The sequence below is a fragment of the Myotis yumanensis genome, unplaced genomic scaffold (genome assembly GCF_028538775.1).
Source record: "Myotis yumanensis isolate MYYU_CA2020_CCGP unplaced genomic scaffold, mMyoYum1.0.hap1 SCAF_13, whole genome shotgun sequence".
Taxonomy (NCBI): Eukaryota; Metazoa; Chordata; class Mammalia; order Chiroptera; family Vespertilionidae; genus Myotis; species Myotis yumanensis.
The window spans coordinates 33,606,226-33,621,015 of record NW_027223764.1 but is presented as its reverse complement, the minus strand read 5'-3'; positions in this window follow the sequence as shown (position 1 = coordinate 33,621,015).

Genomic DNA, 14,790 nt, shown 5'->3' with positions numbered 1-14,790 from the left:
AAGGGCTCTGTCTCAACCACAGTGCATCCTGGGGAAAGTGTTCTTTCTTTAGCACATTCTCTGATTCTCAGATAACCCTCATAAGAGACTTAGGGATTCACTCTTTCATGGATTAATCATTTTGCTATTTCTTAAATGAGTATTGCAGGCAGAAGTCACAAATCAGGTGTGGCTGAAATGAGGAAGGCTGGGCTCAGCATTTACCTTTTAATCCTTTCTATTTTCCCTGACAGCAGAACCATCCTTGGAGGGATAGAGCTGGACATGGAAAGAAATTGTTCTAATAAACAGCACTGATTGTTTCAGCAGTACAGGCAGGGCCTGGTTCCTGGTTTCCTCTGGACACTGTATTGTATAGCACTGTGAAACTGCATTCTGGTACAGCCCAAACTATAAGACAAATATCCACAAGCCCATATTGATATGAGTAAATGGTTGGATAAGTTAAGTAATGGGGAAAAGAGGCAATTTTCCTATGCAGAAGGGTTCCAAATAATCTGTGTAGATACTCCACCCTCAGTGAGGTGAAGCTTAACACTCTACTCCTTAGCTGTGGGCTGAACACAGTGATTTCCTTTCTAGGAGTACAGCGTGGAAAGGAAGAGAGGAAAAAGAGTACTGTATAATGGAGGAACCTGACAAATACTACTTGAGCCTGTTGATCAAGGTCAACATCAATAGTTAGCCTGGTTGGTGTGGCTCAGCAGTTGAGTATTGACCCATGAACCAAGAGATCACTGCTTCGATTTCTGGTCAGGGCACATGCCTGGATTTCTGGCTCGATCCCCAGTGGGGGACGTTCAGGGAGCAGCTGATTGATGATGTTTCTCTCTCATTGATGTTTCTATCTCTCTATTCCTCACCCTTCCTCTGTCTCTAAAAATCAATAAAGGTAAAAATATATTAAAACCCCCACATCCATAGTTATATAGCATGCTAATAGTATATACCCTTGATACAATGTAATGAAAATGTTAGTTTACCTCTGATCTTCCTCCCCCCGAAACCTACAGCCCTAGTCAGATCATAAGAAAAAATCAGACAAATCCTAGTGGTGGGACATCCTACAATATACCTGGTTAGTACTCTTATGATGGTAGCTTTAAAATGTTGCCTTTCTATAGTCCTGCATCAGCTCACTTTGTTCTGTTTTGATCTTTGAATTTATTTCAAATATCGCTTTGTATCTACCACCTCTTACAAGTTTCAAATGGTATTTGCCTAAATTCAAAGCTTTTCTTACCTTAAAAATGTTTTGCTGCAAACTATTTTAATCAAAACCTTCTCTTGGAACAATAATCCAAAAAGATTTTCTTTCACTGCCTATATTTTCTTGGAATGGTCATCTCTTTTTCCTTTAAAGCCTACCTGATTTAAAGTCATTGACAAGATGTACTGGAATAGTAGCCCCCTCCCCCTCTACACCCCATGCCAATATTGTGACTTAACAGTCAAGAAAGAAAATATAGTATCAGTCAGATATGTATTAGAATAGGAACACAGCGACATAATTGCAAGATAAAGTCACAGTTTGGCATTTTTAAAACTCTTGACCTTTTTGTCCAGATATCAACCAAAGACGGAGAAAAACTCTGAGACTGTGTCACCTATTTTACTCATGGCTATGCTCTTGAAAGGGAGAGTTCGATCAATGCACACAGCTAGCAAATGTTCCTCTAATGACATAGTCATTTGGGATAAGTGAGTTTTATTTTGGCTGAAGAGGGAGTGAGTTATTGGGGAAGTCTGCTCTACTGGAACATCAGCCGTATTTGTAAGGGAGAAAGGCTGCTAGGAGATTTGAGATGTTCTGACTGGGGAACATTTGGCTATTTGAACAGATGTCTCAATTTTTTAAAATATATTTGAGGTCCTCCATCCATTTGTTTGAAAAATTAAAAAAGGTTGGATCATGGTCTATGATTTCAGGAAGAAAAATCTGAGAAAAATTGTTCTTGCCTGTTATACATTAAATAAGATACTTTAAGACTACTCAGTAAGGAGGGACATTCAAAATGCTGTTGTTTTAAAGAAAATGATATTTGTGTTGAATTATTATTAACTAGAGGCCCAGTGCACAACTTTTGTGCACTGGAGGGAGTCCCTCAGCCTGGCCTGTGCTCTCTCGCAGTCTGGGACCCCTTGGGGCAGTGGGATATCCCCTGAGGGATCCTTAGCACTGCCGTGGAGGTTGGGGAGGCTCCTTCCACTGCAGCTGCGCTTGCCAGCCGTGAGCCCAGCTCAGGACTTCTGGCTGAGTGGCACTCCCCCTGTGGGAACGCACTGACCACCAGGGCAGCTCCTGCATTGAGCATCTGCCCCCTGGTGGTCAGTGCTCATCATAACGACCGGTCATTCTGCCATTTGGTCAATTTGCATATTAGCCTTTTATTACATAGGATTACTAAAGGTTGAACATGGCCTAAGCTAGAAAGAGGCAAAACTAGAGTTACAAGGTAGGGCTCCTAATGACCGTGACAGGATCATTTCCATTATGCCTTGTTGACATGGAAGGTATGAAAAACTTAGAATTCTTGTTGGAGACCCAATATGTTTTCATTTATTGCTGGATCTCATTGTTCTATTTATTAAAAAGAAATAAGTGACCAACCTTGGCATAAAAAATGTAAATAAGCTTCCCATTCATCATTTTGTGAAAGTAAAACCACATTTTAATCAATATAAGCAAACATAAAAATTGCTATATATTTCATGGTCCAATTCCCCCATATTTAAAACCAACTGAAAAATATTTTGATATAAATGTAGATTCACATGTGCTTGTAAGAAATATTACAGAGAGATTCCATATACCTTTCACCCAGCTTATTCCAATGATAACATCTTACATAATTATAATATACTATCACAGCCAGGAAATTAACACTGATACGCTCCATTGACCTTATTCAGCTTTCAACAGTCTTATATAGCCTTAAGCTATGATCTTAGGAGATGTATAAAGTCTGTTTTGTTTTATTTCAGTGAATCCCCATAGCAGAGAGGAGAGGGCATGCACGGAATGCCAAGGCAGCCAAGCCCAAATCCAAATCCAAGCTGTATGAACTCTGCATGCTTCCATTTTCTCACCAGTAAAGTGGGGATAACAGTACTGACTACATCACAACGCTGCTGGGAGGTGTGCTGAATAAATATCACTTGTTACAGTCATGTCCTCTCCTTTCTGTATGTATTCACTTTCACGTTATTTTTACCCCACGTGTAGAATTTCCATAGCTGCTCCCACCTTCTAATCAAGGATTTTAAGGAGAATAAGGATGTCTAAAGGAAAAAGTACTATCTATTTTTGGTCCCCGAAGGGAGTATGAAAACAATAGTTTTGTGCATAGGAGAGGAGTAAATCTTCGCTTATTTACAGAAGAGAAGCTGCCCAATAAATACTTTCTTGGCTACAACTGTTAACAGAATATACATCCCTACCAAGTTTGTGTCACCTCCAAAACAAATCTGAGACAAGGACTTAATTTATTTAGAATATGATCAAAGAAAATATGAGAGGAGTAGACAAATGAAACAAAGGAAAGGCACCCCCCCCCCCAAATAAAAAATAAAAAAAGTCTGGGAGGCAGTGTGGATGTGGTCTCACTGAAGGAGTCAGGGATCTGGGTGTTTATCAAGTCCCCTTGGCATTGGTGGATGGGTGCTCCAGGGTGGGAGTGAATTAATTCCCTGGCACTTCCCATCAGCTCCAGGACAGAGAGAACCCTGAGGCAAGCAGTTAAAGGTGCTGGCAGTGGGAAATGGAAATAACCAAGAACATGCTAAGTGTCAAGGGCATAGGGGTGGATTCTGCTACAGTCTGTTTCTTGCCTCTCACACATCCACTTGTGGCCCATGTTACCTTTATCTCATACTATTTCAAGTTTGTAGCTGGTCACAGGGGTTACTGGACAAGCTACAGTCCCCACTGTTGCCATTGGTTTCAAGGACATCATTGATAATTATCACCTTCTTCTTCCACAATTCTAGGTCCCTCTAACCCTCAGCCACCACTTCCGCATGTGGAGGTTGCTTACACAGCAGGGTAACCTACACCTTCATCTCTGAGGGGCCTGGGTCCCTGGTTAGTGTCTTAGTGATGCTTTGGTTGTTACACTTGCTCATTTATAGTTACTGGGAGGCATGGAAGCATCAAGAGGGACTCTGATGAATTCTCTGATCTCCAGATCTACTTAGATAGCGACAACTCTACCTACTATAATTACCAGACAATGATCTCTGGCAATGTAGAAACCCCTTTCTTTACCTGCCCATAATGAAAGATTTTGGTGGAATCCTTATTGTTTTCTCTAGTTGAAGCATTCCTCTCACCATAGGCCCATCCACAGTCTTATTCTCCAGACCTAAATGAAGGTGGGAGTTTTACCTGGGGTAAGGATATCATCTTCATTATGCATGTAGGAAGTGAGAAAATGATCACCAAGAAACTGACTTGGGCCAGTTTTCTGTTTATCACCTTGTCTCCTCTTCACTCCCTCCACTCTAATAGGGGGGCATACAGTGATCTGTGCAGACCCTCTACCAAACAGTCCTCAAGGCATCTGGTCATTCCCTTATCCTCTGGGTGCAAACAGATGGGTAAATGGCTCTAGGTCCTTTTGGGATGGGATTAGAGGAGCTATCCCATATGGACTTGCTCTGGTATCGCAGGTTAAATGCTTTTAGTAGCTTCAGTGGAGAGGTTGTGATCTGAGAGCTGATTCTGGTCTGGAAACAAGGCCCGAGTTGGAGTATTCATCCATTTCTATCAGTTATTGGTTGAAAGCTGTCCTGGAAGCGCTAATTCCCTGGCATTTCTGGTCGGCCCAGGAGGAGCCCAGTAGGTTCCTGTGGTCAGAGAAAGCCCTCAGGCATTGAGTAGGGGATATTGAGCAGACATGCCCGAAATGGTAAACACTGAAGGATCACTGGGTGTGGGGCACCAACCACACTGTTGACAAAGCCAGTAGTTTGGGAAAATTTGGGCATAGTATTACCCACAGGTATCAGAGAATCAGTGGATTTCTGCATCCGCTAACTTCAGGATTTATTTTACTCCCACAATCCCAATTTATAAGTGGATTGTGCTTAGGATCTACTTTTTCTCCTCTAAATTAGAAAACAAAAAAGCACGCTAATTAATGAAAGTCATTATAAAAGCCACACACATGATCCTTAAGAAAATATTGTAATACTAGACATGGACTAAGAGCCATAGGAGCACCAAAAAGAAATTTATTATTCTGATGAGCAAGTTAAGGGGGGAGGAAATACCAGAGACCTCGAACATCTCTGCTGACTTCCTTGGCTCTGGTCTCAGTCCCTGCAGCAGCGGTTTTCAACCTTTTTCATCTCATGGCACATATCAACTAATTACTAAAATTCTGCAGCACACCAAAAAGTATGTTTTTTGCCGATCTCACACCAAAATAGGGATAATTTTGGTTCATTCACTCTGGAGGACTATTATTGTGTTGGCTGTTGTCATTTTTTATTTGATAATCAAAAGAGGTGAGTGGCCCTGACTAAATAGTAAGGTATTGCATGTTTAAAAATTCTTGCAGCACGCCTGCTGAAAATCACTGCCTTATAGCATCAGAACATCCCCATTGGTTAGGAAAGATTTGACTATCGTTATGAGTTTATCAAAGAGAATGATGGATACTAAAAAAATTAACATGTTCAAGGTCACATTGTAAATTTTAGGAATACAACTGTGCTTCTTGATTCTGATTAGTATTAGTATTCTGATACTCACTCAGCTACTCTTTATCTCACTTCAATTGGTATCTCAAAATATATTGGTAAGCTCATACTCCACAATCTGTTTTCTCTGGGGGAATGGAGAATGACAGCCTACCTATCATGGACGTTGCTGTAGAATGAAATGTGACTTTTATGTAACCACAGTAATATATGTATGCTATAAAAATGCCTTGCAGTCTGAAAATGCTACAAATAAATTGGGAAATGAAGACTAATATGCTACTGAAAGGTTATAATTTTCAACTCTCAGTGTGAGTCAGACCCCAGGCTCCTTTGAAATGAGGTTGACAGTTCTCCAGCATTAAGCAGACACACAATAGAATCCATCTTACACATTATAGATGTCTCACCTACCACCACAAATGGCATATGCCTTGGGACCTCTTGTTGGAGGGGTGACCCCAACAGCCAGGTAGCTTGACAGTAATATCTTCCTGTTAATTTTGTTCAGACACAATTTGTCCTTACCAAAAATTTCCTTGCAGGAATATTTTACATCAAATGGCCTTGTAACATACTTATGATGATATTCACATATAAAACACTAGAAGATTTGTGTACTGGAATTGTCAAACCTTTATTTTCAGTATCCAAAGTAGTTTTAGCAAAAGGTGCCACATATATATTTTAGGAAAAAATATATGTGAATAAAATATTGATATTTTTAAAAATATATTTTTATTTATTTCAGAGAGGAAGGGAGAGGGAGAGAGAGATAGAAACATCAACGATGAGAGAGAATCATTGATCTGCCACCTCCTGCACGCCTCCCACTGGGGATGGAGCCCACAGCCTGGACATGTGCCCTGACCGGGAATGGAACTGTGATCTCCTGGTTCATTGGTCCACGCTTAACCACTGAGCCACACCGGCTGGGCAAAGTATTGATTTTTCAAGTGCTTTATCTATTCTTTATTTTACAGTGGTCCCCCCCCTTACCCAAGGTTTCACTTTCCACTGTTTCAGTTACCTGGAGTTTACCATGGTCCAAAAATATTACATGGAAAAGTCTAAAAATAATTCATACATTTTAAATTTGGAGCCATCCTGAGCTGTGATGAAATCTCGCGAGGTCCTGCCCAGGACGGACCGTCCCTGGCCAGCCCCTCCGCACTGCGCATGCTCCCGCCCCTTAGTCGGGAGGAGCCATCTTGGTTGTCAGACCACCCCGGCCGCAGTACCTGGGCACTGGCGTTCAGGTAAGCCTGGCTTTACTTGATATTGGGCCAAAGCACAAGAGTAGCGATGCTGGCAATTCAGACATGCCAAAGAGAAGCCGGAACGTGCTTCCTTTTAGTGAAAAGGTGAAAGTTCTTTGCTTCATAGAGAAAGAAAACAACAGCCGTATGCTGAGGTTGCTAAGATCTGGACGAACCTTCTGTCCGTGAAACTGAAAAAGAAAAAGAAACGTGTGCTAGTTTTGCACCTCACACTGCAAGCGTTACGGCGATGGTGCATTGTCAGTGCTTAGTTAAGACGGGAAAGGCGTTTTGTTGGTGGGAGACATGACATGGTCACAGCTCGGTGGTCCTTTTGACGTATTGACGTATGACGTGTTGACGTATGACATTGACGTGTTGACGCATTGACGTGTTCGCGAAGGCCCGCAGCAGCCTAACGCCACCGCGCAAAGCCTGTCACCCACCTCAGGCCCTCTCCTCGCAGGGGCACTGTCAGCTCACACAGCACAGGAAGGGCGAGGACAGACAGGAAGGGACTTTGAGAGAGAGATAATATTCACATAACCTTTATTATGGTACGTATTGTTATAATTGTTCTACTTTATTATTAGTTATTGCTGTTGATGTCTTACAGGGACTCATTTATACATTCAGCTCTACTATAAGCGTGGACGCCTAGGGAGCACATACTGTGTACAGGGTTCACTGCTGTGCGCGGTTCCAGGCGCACCCGGGGTGGTGAAGTGTATGCCCGGCGGATAAGGGTGCACTGCTGTGCTTGGAGGACGAAAGGCGGAGGCCGATGCTGGCCATCACTCAGTTCCCAGAGAGCTGCTGGAGCCATGTTGTGAGTCTTTGCTCCAAATCTTTGCTTTTTGTTCAGACAGCGAGTGAACAGTCTTCTTCCTCTTTACAACCCCCCGCCCCCCTCCGTGGAGCACAAAGGTGAAGTTAATTGGAGGGAAAGGAATGTTTGATTTCTTTTGTCACCTCCCAGCCAGCCACACATCCGTTCACCGCACCAGTAGATTGTATTAAGCCTTTTATTTTTCTTCGGATCTTTAAATTCCTTAGAGTTTGTAGAACCCGCTTTTATTTTGCGAGAATGGAGATGATGCTTTTCTTCTCTCGGCGTCCTCAGCTCCTCACAGGTTATCCGCAGCAGCGCTCTCTGTGGCCCCTGCCCTTGCTCTTGGTCCAGCTTGAAACTCATTTCGAGGACCTGGGTCCCTGTTACACCTTCCATATCTATCTGTGACTTCAGTTCCCTCTGAACAGTATGAGTTTCACCTTTTTCAGCGTGACAACAATGCTCTTAGACCAGTGATGGCGAACCTATGACACGCGTGTCAGAGGTGACACGTGAACTCATTTTTTTTGGTTGATTTTTCTTTTTCTTTGTTAAATGGCATTTAAATATATAAAATAAATATCAAAAATATAAATCTTTGTTTTACTATGGTTGCAAATATCAAAAAATTTCTATATGTGACACGGCACCAGAGTTAAGTTAGGGTTTTTTAAAATGCTGACACACGGAGCTCAAAAGGTTCGCCTTCACTGTCTTAGAGCGGACAGAAGTAAAACAGTGGGCACGTTTGTTCTTGTGGTTTGTTAGTATTAAATCTCCTCTCCCCCAAAGATTGAATGCAGCGTATATCATCACCTAAACAGAACAAGCAACAAAGAGTTAAAAATGAAAACACTATGGTGAACATTGTCTCCCCCTCCAACCCCAGTACCTCAATGAAAAATAGTCATCATTAGCTAATTAAAATATTCACTTCATCTTGGGTCTTAACTTCCAACTTACGAGTCATGGCTCTTAATAAGCCACCCGTAAGCTGTACGTTTTTAGGCTTCCCATTGCACTGAAGAGTACTGTCCCACCTTTACTTTAAAATGTTTTCAAGGCCTGCCACTGACCCGTTTATTTTGAATGGTGATTGGGTGAATAGGAATTGCAAATCATTAGACCTTTATTATATCAACGGTGGGCTTTGGGAGATCAAAGACTGCATCTTACCCATTTAAACACTTAAATGACTTTCAGCAAGCAGATCAACGTCTTTGAACTTAGTTTTCTACTCTATAAACGAGCTGTAATGATTAACTGTAATAATGTCTGAAAGCCTGAATAAGGTGACTGACAGATGAAGGAAATCTGTAAAGTTTCCCTCTCCTTTGAATGAATTGTGCCATCAATTCTATATTAAAGCAATCAATTTTGAAACATTATGGAAAGTTTATTTTTACAGATTTTTATTAAAGCAAATTCATTAATCAGGATTCTGAATACTTGAAAAAACAAACAAACACACAACCCATTAGGACTTCAAGCTCTCAAGATGTATTTCCAAATCTTTTCCTAATAAGACTCATTTTTCAAAGTTTATTATGACTGATATCAATACTGTACAATTTGTCAGAGAGCTTTTAAAAATTTTTTTAAATAAAATTCAATTTGTGGAAGTACAAATTTTAAAACCTAGTTTTCTCTTAAGCTTTTAAGTTCAACTTAGAAATCTCTGGTTCTATTTATAACCCTAGTATTAAACAATAGTTTTTAAGATAAATTTTTATAAGGTTACTTAAGTTTTGCTGAGAGAGGGAGGGAGAGAAAGAGAACTCATGGACATGGACAATAGTGTGGGGATTGTGGGGAAGGAGGTGGGATGAGGGGAGGTGGAGGAGGGGACAAGGGAGAATAATTGGTGATGGAAAGAGACTTGATTTGGGGTGGGTAAACACACAATACAGTGTACCGATGATGTGTTGTGGAATTGTGCATCTGAAACCTGTATAATTTTGTTAACCAGTGTCACCCCAATAAATTCAATAAAAAGGAAATAAAAGCAAAAGCATACAAACAAATAGAGAAGTGGACAAGAACTAGAATAGCCACAACAAAGAATATGTATATGGATAATAAAAACACAAAAAGGTACTCAACCTCATTATTCATCTGGGAAATGAAAATTAAAACCACATGATACTCTGCCAGAAAGCCTATTAATCAATATGCATCCCTCATAACCAATTCATACATCAAAGGCTCATATAATTAAGGAATAGTTTTGTTTTTTTTAATATATTTTATTGATTTTTTACAGAAAGGAAGGGAGAGAGATAGAGAGTTAGAAACATCGATGAGAGAGAAACATCGATCAGCCGCCTCCTGCACATATCCCACTGGGGATGTGCCCGCAACCCAGGTACATGCCCTTGACCGGAATCGAACCCGGGACCTCTCAGTCCGCAGGCCGACGCTCTATCCACTGAGCCAAACCGGTTTTGGCAAGGAATAGTTTTAATTGCCAGCTCTATACAAACTAACATACTTCATCCTAAGAAATTTTCTCAGATGATGGGGAGTAGAGATGGGTTCTAATCTCTCTCATTCTTATAAGTCAGGCTGGAGGGAAAATTCTTTTAATTGTCTATCACTTTGCTTTCATTATTGAATGAGAAGTACCCATGTACTTAACACACAATAAGACTCTTTTGAGAACTGAGTAGAAAAACTAGATGAAAAAATCAATCAATATTTTTAGTTTTTAAAAAATTGCTGATAAAAACCCAATTCAAACTAGGTTAAGTAAAAGGAGGGATTTATTGGAAGAATACTGGGGTAGTCATGGGAAAAGCAAGCCATGCAAATGAGAAAGGTGCCATTGAACCTTAGGAAGTAAAAGCTAGAAACAGTGACTAGAACATAAGCAAATCTCAGTTTCTGCCTCCCATCTCTGATTTTCTCTGAGTTTTCTCTGAGTCTCTTGTCATAGACTGGCTTTTTCCACCAAGACAAATGTCATATTATATTGTCTTATATTTATATTATAAATATAAGTGGGCTATAAAATCATAAGGGTAGAGAACTCATTTATATTATCTGTGGCTGTATCTTTAGCACTTGACATCTGGCATGCATAATTGGTTCAATAAGCATGTTTCAATAAACCATTGTTGAATAAGTGAAGGCATAAACAAAAGAACAGGGAATAAGTACATTTTAAGAGCTGTGGTAGCCTGGAGAAGGCCATAGTAATGGTACACTATATAGAGAGTTTGAGAGTTTCTTGAATAATTCTTATAGCCAATTTAAAACTCTTGCTATGTTTGGCACTGTGCCCAAAACTTGTCATACATCATTTTACTTAATCTCTGTAGGTTGGTTTTTAGAATTCCCATTTTACGTCTGATGAAGTTTAAGTAACAATCCAATGGTTGCACTCTAGGTACACAGAGTAGCTGGGTTTAAAACTCAATACCTAACGCTCATTCCTGTGTTATTAGCCATTCCCTGCATTGATTCCATCGTTAGCAGCTCCAAGGACGAGAAAAGAATGGACTACCTAGGTCTTCCAGCCCTTGACGTCTATTTACAACTTATTTCTCAGGAGGGAAGGAAACCTTCCTGATGTCATTAATATATTGGCCTTGTAGGTTCTTTGGGAACTGAATAAGTGGGTAAATTCTTATTCTTCCTGGTAGTGAATTAAAATGTGGAAAATAAAATTAGCAGTTATAGTTTAACCATGAGGGAGAGAAAGAATAGCTATACCCTGATTAATCATTTGCTGAAGCTTGTTGAAATTCAGTAGTTTAAATTATGTAGAATGAAAAATTTAAATTTGATAATTATTTTCATTCTCTGGTTTTATTATGGGCCTGAGTGAAAAATTTCCAGAATCTAGTGATTTATCAGTACAAAATGTTTCTTAATTTAGAAACAATGCCATAATTACCTAAGTTTTTTCATTTGTTCTATTCTCAGAGTTCATGTTTACTTATTTTTTTTTATTAAATCTTTAGTGTTCAGATTATTACATTAGTTACTCTTTTTTCCCACCATAACTCCCCTCCACCCAGTTCCAACCCCACCCTCTGCCCTCACTCCCCACCCACTGTCCTCATCCATAGGTGCACGATTGTTGTCTAATCTCTTCACTCACCCCCACACCCCTTTCTCCCCCCCCCCCCAAGAATAGTCAGTCCATTCCCTTTCTATGTCCCTGATTCTATTACAATCACCAGTTCATCAGATTATTTATTCACTTGATTTTTAGATTCACTTGTTGATAGATGTGTATTTGTTGTTCATAATTTGTATCTTTACCTTTTTCTTCTTCTTCCTCTTCTTACAGGATACCTTTCAGCATTTCATATAATACTGGTTTGGTGGTGATGAACTCCTTTAGCTTTTTCTTATCTGTGAAGCTCTTTATCTGGCCTTCACTTCTGAATGATAGCTTTGCTGGATAAAGTAGTCTTGGTTGTAGGTTCTTGGTATTCATCACTTTGAATATTTCTTGCCATTCCCTTCTGGCCTGCAAAGTTTCTGTTGAGAAATCAGCTGACAGTCGTATGGGTACTCCCTTGTAGGTAACTGATTTTCTTTCTCTTGCTGCTTTTAGGATTCTCTCTTTGTCTTTTGCTCTTGGCATTTTAATGATGATGTGTCTTGGTGTGGTCCTCTTTGGATTCCTTTTGTTTGGGGTTCTCTGTGCTTCCTGGACTTGGAAGTCTATTCCTTTCACCAGGTAGGGGAAGTTTTCTGTCATTATTTCTTCAAATAGGTTTTCAATATCTTGCTCTCTCTCATCTTCTGGCACCCCTATAATTCGGATGTTGGTACGCTTGAAGCTGTCCCAGAGGCTCCTTACACTATCTTCATATTTTCGGATTCTTTTTTCATTTTGCTTTTCCGGTTGGGTGTTTTTTGCTTCTTCGTATTTCAAATCTTTGACTTGATCCTTGCGACCCTCTGGTCTGCTGTTGGGAGTCTGTATAATATTCTTTATTTCAGTCAGTGCATGCTTAATTTCTAGTTGGTCCTTTATCACAACATCGAGGGTCTCATTAGATTTCTTGAGGATCTCACTACATTTATCGGCGGTCTTACCAGTCTTTTTGAGGGCTTCTAAACAGTTCTTTAAAGACCTTAAAAGTGTGGTTTTGAACTCTATATCCAACAGTTTGCTTTCCTCCAATTCTGTCGTTTGTGTCCTGTTTCTTTGTCTCGGCATTTTTTTATGCTTCGCTGTGTCGATAGAGTGCCTTTCTGTGCTAAGTGTCCCAATTACCTAAGGTAGACACTCTTGGTGCACCCCCTTGTGGGCTTTGTGCACAGTCTTGTTGTGGTTAAGCCTTGATTGTTGTAGTTATCACTGTGAGGAATTGACCTCCAGGTCAATTGGCTGTGAGAATCAGCTGTGTCTGCAGTGGGAGAACTTCTGTGCTGGAGACACCCCTCTGGGGCTAGACTTGCTTCGATGGGGCTTTGGTGCTCATTGAGTCTGCCTCCTGAGTGTGTCTTTTATGGTTCCACGGAGCTTAAAGCTGGATGGTCCCACTCTGACCTCTGGGCTTCCTGGCTCCTGGATCTCTAGGGAGGTGCTAATCTAGCCTTTGCCTGAGGCTATCCAGCAAAAGCCTCCCTGCAGGGCTTGGGCGGGGCGGGTCCCAAGGGATCAACAGGGCGGGGTTAGCAATTATGGCTGCTCTCAGTCTTGCCCTCAGAGGCTCTGCTTCTCAGTGTCCCAGTAGTCGCTGCAAGCCCCACGGAGAGAAAGCTGCCCTAGGGTTCTGAGCGATGCCAGACAGTCCCGCTTCTCCCGTATGAGTCTGGGTCCTTAGAGACTCGCCCGGAACTGGAGCTCAGAGCCTGAGACTCCCTCCCGATTGAAAACAACCGCGCCCTCAGCCTCCAGCCCGCTCCACATGCACTCCGAACCTTAGTATTTTACTTCAGCACTGCGCCTCCTCTGAGCCTCGGTATGCTTTTCTCTTTCCTCCTAGTTGTAGAACATCCATTCAGCCAGCTTTCCTGTGGTTCTGGATGATGTCCGTTCCGTCTTTTAGTTGTATTTTTGAAGTGGTTGTTCGAGGCAGCAAACTCCCGTGTTTACCTATGCCGCCATCTTGGTTTCTCCCATGTTTACTTATAACAAGCTCACAGGTGACACCCAATTCTCAGAAATTTTTGCAATTCTACTTTTGTTTTATTCTGATGGCAAATTTGTCTTTGGTAGCTTCCCTAGAAGGCAACTTTCTTATATTTCCTTCTGTTCTTTATTTTCATTCTATATTAAAGAATTCAAATCATGTGTAAGTGAACATTTAGCCCGTCATTCAGATGGTCTTTTATTTATTTATTTGGTGCTGGGTAAAGCCAGCCCTAGAATGAAATAGACCGATGATCCTGTCATTCAGAGTGACATGCCATTATATGAATATGAAGGCTAAAGATAGGCATGTGAAACTGACTCTCACTTATGCATTAATATTTTTAACTGGGATCATTTTTTGATCTTGTAATTATGAATCATAGAGTTGGATTTTTTGAGTGTAATTTACTAGAGCCATAATTCTTGATGAAATTGCAGTAAGCATGTCAGCCTCTTTGATTAATCAGAGTTTGTTCATGTCAGTGCTAAGCATGTGAAAAAGTCACATTTGTCTCTTTTCTTGTCCTGTGTTACATATAAGTTCATAAACTTCAAGACAAAAAGACTCATCCTTTCCATTTCTTTTACACTGTGTTTCACAGTCCCCCCAGCAGTGCTTTAGCACCCAAAAAACACTTGATGACAGTGTGTAATTGACACTTCTCTCTTTGGGGTATAGCTCTCTTTGGAGAAATAAAATAGGAGTTTCAGTGTCATGCTCTATGTGGAATGCTAGTCCATATGCCTCCAGAAGCTGCTGGTGGCTGAGGACAGATTCCATTTGACTTGGCAATAATTTCCTTTTTCTTCATTTCCCACAATCGATCTATTAACAAGTCGAGTTACCTCTGCCTTTAATGTTTCTCAACGCTTTCCATCTCTATAATATTAAC